This window comes from Macadamia integrifolia, chromosome 4, assembly GCF_013358625.1.
Source record: "Macadamia integrifolia cultivar HAES 741 chromosome 4, SCU_Mint_v3, whole genome shotgun sequence".
Classification (NCBI taxonomy): Eukaryota; Viridiplantae; Streptophyta; class Magnoliopsida; order Proteales; family Proteaceae; genus Macadamia; species Macadamia integrifolia.
Genome location: NC_056560.1, coordinates 7,575,995 through 7,586,404, shown reverse-complemented (window position 1 = coordinate 7,586,404; position 10,410 = coordinate 7,575,995). Strand labels below are relative to the sequence as shown.

At 36.7% G+C, this 10,410-nt stretch overlaps 1 long non-coding RNA gene across 7 annotated transcripts; it reads left to right on the top strand.

Annotated features, from left to right (window-relative positions):
* The first annotated feature begins 2,476 nt into the window (after positions 1-2,476).
* LOC122075775 lies at positions 2,477-10,158 on the top strand. Of its 7 annotated transcripts, none has more exons than XR_006139349.1 (5): positions 2,477-2,704; positions 8,878-8,959; positions 9,248-9,349; positions 9,458-9,519; positions 9,732-10,158. It is a non-coding gene; the product is annotated as an uncharacterized LOC122075775 (long non-coding RNA). The 7 variants fall into 7 exon arrangements; XR_006139348.1 differs by having other exon boundaries at positions 9,189-9,349; XR_006139347.1 differs by having other exon boundaries at positions 8,874-8,959.
* Positions 10,159-10,410: the final 252 nt, after the last annotated feature.

Sequence of the window (10,410 nt, the reverse complement as noted above, 5' to 3'; positions counted from 1 at the left end):
TTACCATATTTTATTTTAAAAGTAAACTACTAAATATGATAAAAGTTCTACACAAACTTGATTATAGAGTTTTCTTTCTTTCTTTTCAAAACTGATTTTTCCTTCCTTTTACCCTTACTTGCCACGAAACCGACCCTTAAAGGTTGGTGATGTTAATGGGTTTGGGCTGTAATTCCAACCCACAGGGGATTAATTCTTTGGGCCTTAACAGTCCAATAGATAGAAGAAGAAATTACTGTTAGTGGATTTTTATTTCTTCTTGGTTGAAACGTTAGTGGGCTTGAAAATAAATTTTTTTTAGGAGTTAGTGAACATTGATAGGTTAGCAAGGTTGAATTCTAAAACTTGGGATCCGTCTCAGGATTTGTCAAGATCGATCAATTGGTTTGCTAAAAATTTGTTTTTGTTGATAAACACTTCAATCTTATATCAAATTAAATGAGACATTGAACAAACAAGGATTTAATTACATAACTACATAATAGGAGTAAATTATTGAATAAATTGTTGGATAGTCTCTATGGTCCTTAATTCTTCCCTAAATTAAACCATTATATTTTGTTAAAACAACCAAATATTTAATTGTTATACGAGTTAATTAGATCAGTTTTGACGGTTCAATTTTCACGGTATTAATTCGGTTTGAAACCAACAGGTTAAACGGTTAAAACCGATCCGACTCATTTAACCAATCAGTCTTAAACTTGAAACTAGAACCAAACCATTTACTAAATGGTTTTGCAGTTTCAGTGTAAATGGCTTGATTCGATTTTGATAAATGGTTTCGATTTCAAATTCACATCCTTAGAAAGGTATCAATTAGTTTCAATTTCGATCTATTATTGGACTAATCCAAAACCAAATTGTTTAGAAATTTTTTTAGTTTTTGCTTCGATCCGATTTCTTATTGGTTTATAACCGGGCTATTATCTAGTTTTTTCCAATTTCAGTTTATATTTATACATATAAGGAAATTAAAGGACAAAAATCTGTTTTTATTTCTATTTTGATTTTTTATTTCTTATCAGATAACCATCGGTCCGGTCTCAGGATTTTATCAGTTTCGATACAATTTTTTGTTCAGCCAGTGCATTCTGTCAATCTGGTCTAGTTTCAGTTTCGACCGATTCCATAGAACTCTAACCCTCAACCAAACCGATAAGAGTCAAGCTTAGTTTGTTTTGGTTCAAGCTAAATCAATCAATTTTCTTGGGTCTGAGTGGTTCAGGCTGAAGTTTGATACCCTTATCATAACCTAGACGTAGGTATACAATAGGTAGGGAACAGGCCCAGGGTTCTTAAAACTCTAGGTCCTCAAAACACAATCCAGGCCCAAGATAACTTTGTTGGCCCATGCCAATCCAACCCGGCCCAATTAAAGTTAAGTTGCATCGAGTTGACCCTAATTGATGTTGATTTTCACCAAGGCCAGAGTAACCTTGTCATTGTCATTTGTGTTCTAGCGTTAATAAATAAATAAATCAATTAATAGATAAATGATCAATACACAATTAAAATTATGAAATGCAAAATAATAGTAAATGTTCAGGACACCTGACCATAAAAACCAGTGCCCCAATTTTTATTATTTTAAATAGAATGATAAGATGCTAGATCTAAATTATATTATATTGATTAGGGTTAAAATCAGGGTCGAGTCAGGTTGGATTGGGCTGATATGGCTTAGGCCTCAATCGAGACCTGGCCCAACCTACCATTAAGGTCATAAATCTTAGTCCAAGTCTTGTTTGGGCTTAGGGATGGTTCGAGCAAAACTTACACACCTAGACTATCCAATATGGTTTGAACTAGAGTGTAAGTTTGGCCTTAATGGCTCGAACAGGGCTTAGGATAAGATTTTTAACCTTAAGGGCAGGTTAGGGTTGAAAAACATTGACCCTAGGGTAGGGTCAGATCGAACTGAGGTTTAGTCTTAAGCCAAGCCCAACCTGGCCCTAATTTTTAACCATAATTTATATAATATAACTCGAGGCTATCATTCTAACATTTATTAAGAATAATAAAATTTTAGTCATTGATTCTTATGGTCAAGTGTCTTGAATATCGATTATCGTGTTGTTGCACTTCATAATTTTAATTGTGTTATTAATCATTGATCTATTTATTATTTTTTATTTATTTAATTTTTTTTTTTAATGCATATGACAGAAATGAATAAAATACATGTTCGATCAAGGCTAACTCAACCTGACAAAAATCAGGGCGAACTCGACCCAACCATGCCTAATTAGGATCAATTAGGGAAGGGTTGAAACCGGGGCCTGTTTCACCTCTTGTTTGAATTTTGAAGGATATTAGAAAAGAAAAAAAAAAATCAACATTGGATCGGATCAGCCCAATCGTACGATTCGGACGCGATAGACAGGGGGCGATACAGGAGATGGCCCGATACTAAGTTGTGTAACGGGTTATGGGGATCGACCAGATCGGGTGTTCCGTGATCCACGATACCAAGTATTGGCCTTCAACTAAATTGTTCAAAAAAAAAAAAAAATGCAGAAAGAGAAATCGAACCTCCGCCCTTTTTCTGAAATTTCTGCCTCGATTCACTTCATGGCCGCTCAAATTCCACCATTGAAGGCGTCTTGAGCTTTTCTAGTAGATGCTGAAAAGATATACAATCTAGAAATCTAAGCAAGGGGAAAAAATAAATTTGAAGGAGTTTGCAGGTTAGGGTTTCAAGGTGAGAAGAATCATTCCCCCAACCCCCCCCTCTTTTTTTTTTTGTTTTCATCTTTCTTGCATCGATTGTCCTTATCTCTAACAAGATGGATCTTGATTTTACAGTGATGATTATTGGATTTTTATTCGTTTATAGCATTAGAAATCAGTGTATCGATATGGGCAAGATTGGGGAAGAAATGGCCTTTTTCTTCTTCTAGAAATTCGAAATATATGTGGAATTATGACTTCAAAATTTTGAAGATTTACTTGTTTATGGTTATGCTATATTTTTAAGGTAACTCTTTGGTGATTCTTATATGGATCGATGCATGCTTGCAACATTCTTGGGGAGACTTATAAGGATTAACAAATAGAAATTTATAGCAAAAAATAGACCAAAATATAATAGTTTAAGTATGGGAGTATGGGACAGTCTAAATGATACCTCTGTAGGCAAATTTAGAACTTAGACACATTCTTTTGATTGTTGTTTGTCTTATTCCCAAAAGTTTTATAAGTTGGATGAAAAAAGGCTTTAAAAATAACTAGGAAGTGACTTTATCATTATGTCATTATAAAAATCTATCATCGTCTTTGCTCAATTTTCAAGTAAACATGTGAATGACATAATTTACCCTCGTTTGAAAAAAAAAAATCATGTTATACTAAAGGGAAATGCTTTCGCATGATGCCTGTGTGCGAAGGAATCCGCAGGCAAAGACACAGGAATAGTGGGTTAACTATTTCTCTCTCCTCCAAAATCCCCCTATTTTACAATTCGTAATGGTGTCCCTCCATTCGCATGAGTTAGTACTCGGGTGTCAGAGGGAACCCATTCCCTATACTTAAAGAACAAAATAGTAAGATTGCAAATTATTTGACACCTTAAAGGGTGTCAATAAGAAAATCCCTTTAAATATTCTCTTGTTTATATGATTATGATATGTCGTATGATGATTCTTGTACGGTTTGGATTGTTGCATGTTGGCAACATTTTTTGGAGACTTTTAACTATCCAAGAATATAAATGTACAATAGAAGTTAGGGCTTGAGAACCCTGCCTCTGGCATAAGCAACACTAGCGCGTAGGGCCAATGAGGAGGCATGCGGGAGCATCTTTAGTGCATGGTGGGGGGAGGGTCTATTTGCACCCGCTTAGTCTAGGCATTGCTTGTGCCAGACTGGCAGGGTTCTTTTTCTCTATAAGTAATATATATTATGTTATATTATATGGGTCTTTCTATGCATCCCTACGAAGAGTGAAATAGTTCACTTCACCATCCTTTTATCTACTCTCTTAAACTATTATGATGAGTTGAAGTTAAGGGGCAGAATTTGTAAATTCATTACCACTAATAGCATCTCGTAGGGAGAAAGAAGCATACATCTTCATCTTCCCTCTCCCCCTTCCCTTCGCGTCCTCTCTCTCTCTCTCTCTCTCTCCTTCCCCACCCTCTGTGACTCCTCCTCCCTCCCACTCTCTCTTATTCTGGGTTTCTCAAACGTCGCCTTTGGGTTTCTTAAACCCTTCCTCCACTGTCCACACATGGTCATGCACACACTTTCTCTCTATATATGCACACACTTTCTTTCTATATGGACAATAGATACAACAACAACAACATAGCCTTACCCCGAGTAAATCGGGTAGGCTACATGGATTCTTGCTCTCCAATCAACACTATTTGAAGTCATACATGGTAGAAGGCCTAGGCTATGCATGTTTTTCCTTACCACCTCTCCTAGTGTTATTTTAGGCCTCCGTTGAACACGGCCACGTCACCTCAAACAACTCTCACGTAGCTTATCATGGATTAGAGCTACTCCTAACTCAGCTTTAATGTGGTCATTCCTTACTTTCTCCTTCCTAGTTTTGCCACAGCCATCTCAAGATCCTCATTTCCGCTACACTTAGAAAGTAGATGCTCTTTAAAAACCTATCACAAGAAACCAATAGATGCTCTTTAAAAACCTATCACAAGAAACCAATCTCGCAGCTATTGCTATACATGATTATTATCCCACAACACCTCAGATATGGCAAACAATCTGGCAGAATGCTGAGGATGATTTCTTTGATTATATCTTATCGATTCCAACATACATGTGTAGTAATGAGTCCCTTTGGCAGGAAATGAGGGGAATTTGGCAGGAACCACAGCTGGGGCATCGTCGATGGTTTAGCAGTTGAGCTCTGGTGAAGTCGTGAAGGTTCCGCTCATATGCACAGTGCTGCTGGTGGTGGCTATCAGAAAACAATGACAGTGTTCCCATTCGGATTGAGCTTGGAATAGGGATCACTAGTTTCGTGAAAACCAGTGGTAGCTTTTGTGAGTGGTATATGGTTACGATATATTGTGAGTTGTATTTGCAATATAGCGGACATACCAACCGGGAGGGACTCAACCTCCTTGGCTTGGAAGTTGATCCCACAGAGATTGGATCCATGGTGCGCTCCTAGATAATGTCTGCCAATACCAACCTCGCCTTCAATGACTTTGAGGTCTTGCACCAATTGCTTGACACCATCTCCTTAAGGAACTACAACGATCGTCACAATGACCATCATCGTCGTGGTAGTGAGCACGATGTGGAAGCTTTTGACGATGACAAGACTGGTTGTTGGGTACAGTAAGCTTTTTAAAAGTTATTTTGTAATGGACCAATTCTATAAGCCTAAATATTAGGGATTTAAGTCCTATACGGGATTAATGTTGGTTTCTATTTTTAGTAGTATTTCTAGAAGGGTTTAATTCCTATACGGGATTAATGTTGGTTTCTATTTTCATAATATAGAAGGGTTGGATAGATATGTTATAATCCAGCTATAGTTTCTTTTTTGTTAAGTTCTAGAAGAGTTTATATTTTGTGAAAAAACTTACATTGTAAGGGATTCCTTCTTCCATGCATGTTTGCTTATTTCATTGAAATTATGAATAAATTGTATGGGGTCACACTACCCTGGAAGATTTGAACAATTTATTAAGCTTATGCTTGCTGATTTCTGTGGGATTTAGACTCCTTTGCTGTGAGATGCAGTGAAGCCCTTCGTGGGATGCCAAATTGGACTGGTGAGATGCTAGTCAAGTTTTAGGTGGAAGTTCATATCCATCTTCTACCTTATTGCTTCTTCTTCCTCTTTTTCCCCATCGATTCCTATCATTGATAGCAATATTCTGCTATAGTTTGAACCTTGTGGCAGCACCATGCTTTGCCCTGTTTCTTTTATTCCTTTTACTTACTATTTTGCACAACACTTGCTATTGTGTTTGCACTACTTTCTAATTCCTTTCTTTAGGTTCTATTTTGGTTCTACTTGCTAATTTTTGAGTTATTTACTGCTGTTTTCTAGTTTCTACTTTCGTTTTGGTGGTTTCTATTTTCTATATTCACTTTCCATGTTGGTTCTCTGGTTACTAAATCCATTCATTCACTTTGTATCTTTTGCTATTCCACCTACTAGTTTCTGTACACTGACGTTTCTAAATTTGATTCCAATTTTCCGGCAAGTTAGTATTTTAGTAATCTCCTAATATGCTCAAATCCAACCGGTGGTTCTGGTTCAAACTAAGGGCTTATTCTCCTTCCCTGTTAATCCACTCGACCAAAATTTTGGCTGCATCCGACTTTGTCTTTTCTCTCTTTAATAAACTCGTAGTTGCTGGTTTTGATTATAATCTACTCCCCTACGATTCTGGTGTTACATGAGGTTTGCTAATCCTAATCCTTCGGTGATTAGAATACCCCATTAATGAGCCCTTTATTAATAGGCTGTTTCTATCAAGCACCTACCTGGGTCAAACATTCTTTCCTTGTATTGATATGACCCTTGTAGTTTCACCTATTTCAAAAATCTCTACGGTGTCCTCTCCAAGAGCATCTGGTTGATGGATATCTCATGGATTTTTGCTGGATTCTATTTGTTCTTCTTATCCCTTGCTGTGGGGGCCATCATAAAGGTCCAAGCTCCCAATCAGGTTGCAGCCAACATGGTGGCCAAATCCTATATTCCTCCATGTAGGAGGTTTCTCTGCATATCTCGTCATCATGTTGAGGGCCACTGGGAATCTTTTCGGGGACAGAGAGTGAAACTGAAAAAGTTTTGAGCCTGGGGTTGTCTTTGGATTTTCAATTTGTTCGGAATTTAATTTAGACTGGGATGCAGATCAGAGGTACTTTGAAAAGTGCCATTGCAGGAGCAGCAAGAACCAGGCCAAATGCTAGCTTGTTGTTCTGGTTCAATTCTGAACCAGGATTGGTCTCCCCATTTGTGGGACTCTTTTAGGAGTTTTATTGCTTTATTTCTCTTTATTTTATTACTTGTATTAGTTAGAATAGTGTTTAAAAATTCCAGCTTAGTGGTAGTCTATCTTATCTTCAATTTGTTAGAGTTTCTGTCCAATTTGGATTCTTTTAAGTTACTTGTAGTAGTGGAGTTTATTTTAAGTTCTGTTTAAGATCAGATTAAACTCCAAATTCCTGAGTGGAGTATAACTGATCTTTATTGATTGCTATAAATAAAGGAGTAGGGCTACACAGACCATGATGAATGCTGTAATAAGCTTTTGCTTGCTGTTCTGTGATGATTCAGAGCATGTGTGCTGTTGTGATTTAGCATACCCTGTTTTGGTGATTCAACAGGTTGGCTGGTGGTAATTGTGGTGATTCCAGCTTAGGCGTTGGGTGGTGATTCCAGCCTAGATTTGTTATGTCTTTGTTCTTCCTGGTGGTAGTGTATCTTTCTTTGGTTTTGGGAGGCCTTTGGCCTGCTGTTTTGATGGTTCCTTAACTCTATTTTCTCTTCAATAAAATCTATTATTTAACTTGAAATTTTTATGTATATATCCTGGAAAGTGTACATGCTCCAAAAAAGGAAAAAAGAAGAAACAACATACAAAAAGGAATGGAGGATCCTAACAGTCCTGCCTATAAATGGCAATTATAGGGTTTGGTTACCCTAGCTGAATCATGACATGGCTGGGCTTAAGTTTTGACTATCGTGAGATGGGCGTGAGGACCTCCATCACATGGAGTATCCATTTATGTTTTTGTGCCAAGTCGTGATGAATACCACTTGTCATGAACTGTTAATATATGTGACATAGATCATTAAGTAATTCAGAGTCATCTTACCTGCTTGGGATTGTTAAATGAAACAACTACAAAGTTGGGAATTTGGCAGAGATGGCGATAGATGTAGTTTATGAAAGCTCGATGTACTGGCACCGGGTGATGTGTCAAGACTCAAGATAAAGCAGATATGGCATCTTAACTCAGTATAGCCATAATATAAACTGATCTTGTTGCAAAGTTTTGTAATCAACTGCATGGTACACTCTAGTGTTTTGAGTTCTTTTTTTTTGGGATTAATTAACAAAATTTCATACTGGGTGGAATTTTTCTAGGAGCAAATTTTTTATTTTTTAGCACTAGTATTTGGTGTAATTTTAGCATCTGGAGTTAGCATTACTATTTAAGCTATTGGAAATCTTTGTGACCTGCCTGTCATGATCAGATGAGTAATTGTGATGTACAACACACACACACACACACACACACACACACACACACACATGGATGTATGAAATTAAGAAAATCAGTAAAAATCCATAAGGGTATATGGATTATGGGATTATGATTTTTGTTTGGATAAAATATGGACTATGGGATTATGATTTTTGTTTGGGTAAAATATTTTTATTAATAGCAAATCAAAATAACAAAGCGATGCATATGGATTTCATAATAATACCATAATGATACAAATGAGAAAGAATACCCTGATCACAACTGAACAGGCTCAAACCCCAAAATGAAACAGCTGTGAACCAGACCATCTAGACCAGCCGCAAGTCAATTTCCTCCTCTTCCTATCGCAGGAAATCTGCATTAAAAATTCCCAAAAGAAATTTTAGATCTGGCCTCCCCCTTGCTTAACCAGCTCATTTGTAACATCATTTGCACTTGTAGGCTGCCAATGGAAATATACGTTGATTTGAGAAGCACACTGATGAATTGACCTTACTAAGTGGGCATCATGCCATGTTTCCCCTCTCAAATCTGTGTTTCATTTCATAATATTTACTGAATCTTCTTCTTATATAAATTTAAGACATTAAGTAGTAAAAAAAAATCCCCTTGATTATCGTGCCTTAATTCAGCATCTTTACGATTCATTTGAGGTATAGCCAGGAGTTTCTGAGTTAGCAAAAGCAATAACATCAGATGATCTGGAAATAATTCAAAAGTTTCTTGAAGATGCTGTCGAATCCAGGTATTTTTCACAAGCATGTGTTGTATTGTGGTTGTAACGTGTAAAAGAAAGTATGTCATAGCTGAAATTTGACTGAATTTATTGATTTTCTAGTTACATAAGCAAGCAATTTTTAGTTGATTGCTGGATGACAGTGTTAATTCTGTTATTATTTTGTTGTCCTACTGAACTTGTGGGGTCAACTGATTTGGAAGTTTAGCAATTAAATTATTGGTCTTTCTGTGATCAGGGTTTTGGTTTATATATGAGCAATTATCATGGTTACCATTTATACGTTTAATTGTCCAGTTCTGAAGGTCTGATTGTCAAAACATAAATAAAGATGCCACATCTGAGCCCTTCCAAATGGTCCCACAATTCATTGAAATTGAAAAAAGATTACATGGGCAGGTAAATGATGAAGAGTCTGCCCTTTCTGTTGATTTCTTTGAGCTCTCATAATTCTGTGTTCTCATTTACTTCCTTGTCGAGACCATCCTAACGAAAACTGTTCTGCAGCATTGGTGACTCAGTAGATTTAGTACCTGTTGCCGCATTCCATGGTCGTGGAAAATGTACAGGTAATCACCAATGTAAGGCATTTTCCATTTGAAGTAGGCTATAACATGACAAGCATCCATGTAATGGGTAAATTTAGATTGATTTTTCTTTTGATTTTATCTGACCACGTATCTGTCACATTTGAGCATCGGTGTCTCCTTTGCATCGGTGTCTCCTTTCCTTTGCATTTTTGAATGAATTATTTTGATGATTTTACTGTTTTCCTTTTTAGGTGTATATGGTGCCTTTCTCCATGCTTGTGAAGATGATAAGAGTGAAGAATTCAAAGCAAATGCAAAATAAGTAAGTAGTCTTTTTGGTACATGTTGATATCTGCACTTGGTAGATCTCCGATACGTGGAACTGTATCTGATGCTGTGCTGGCACTGGATCTTTTGAAGTGACACTTGAAGAGCGTTCTAACAGTCTTCATAGTAAACTGATCCCAAAACCAAAGGTTACTTATCTTCTCTTTTTGTTTTGTTGAAACAATGAAAAATTATGTCTGATTGCAAATGGTCACAAGTGAAACTTCATTCTTATATTATTTCCAGCCATATTATCGGTGTGGAGATACAACCAATCCAGATGTATGGTTTGAACCATCTGAAGAAGTCATTATCACCTTGTTACCTTTAGGTGAATATTTTCACTTCTCACATCCTCCTCTCTCAGGAATCATACCTCTCCATTTCTTTTTGCCATACTTCCTAGATTGGCTGGATACCTATTCTCTCATCTTTCTACACTGTTATAGTCAAATATTCAACCCAATGCATTGTTACATCTCAATATGTGAAACGATGAAAGCCAATTGCCTTAGAGAGTTTAATTGAGAAAGCTGTCCATGAAATATTTCCTTGTAAAAAAATATTTAGCGTACCCCGTAAAACCAATGACGTGTACAAGTA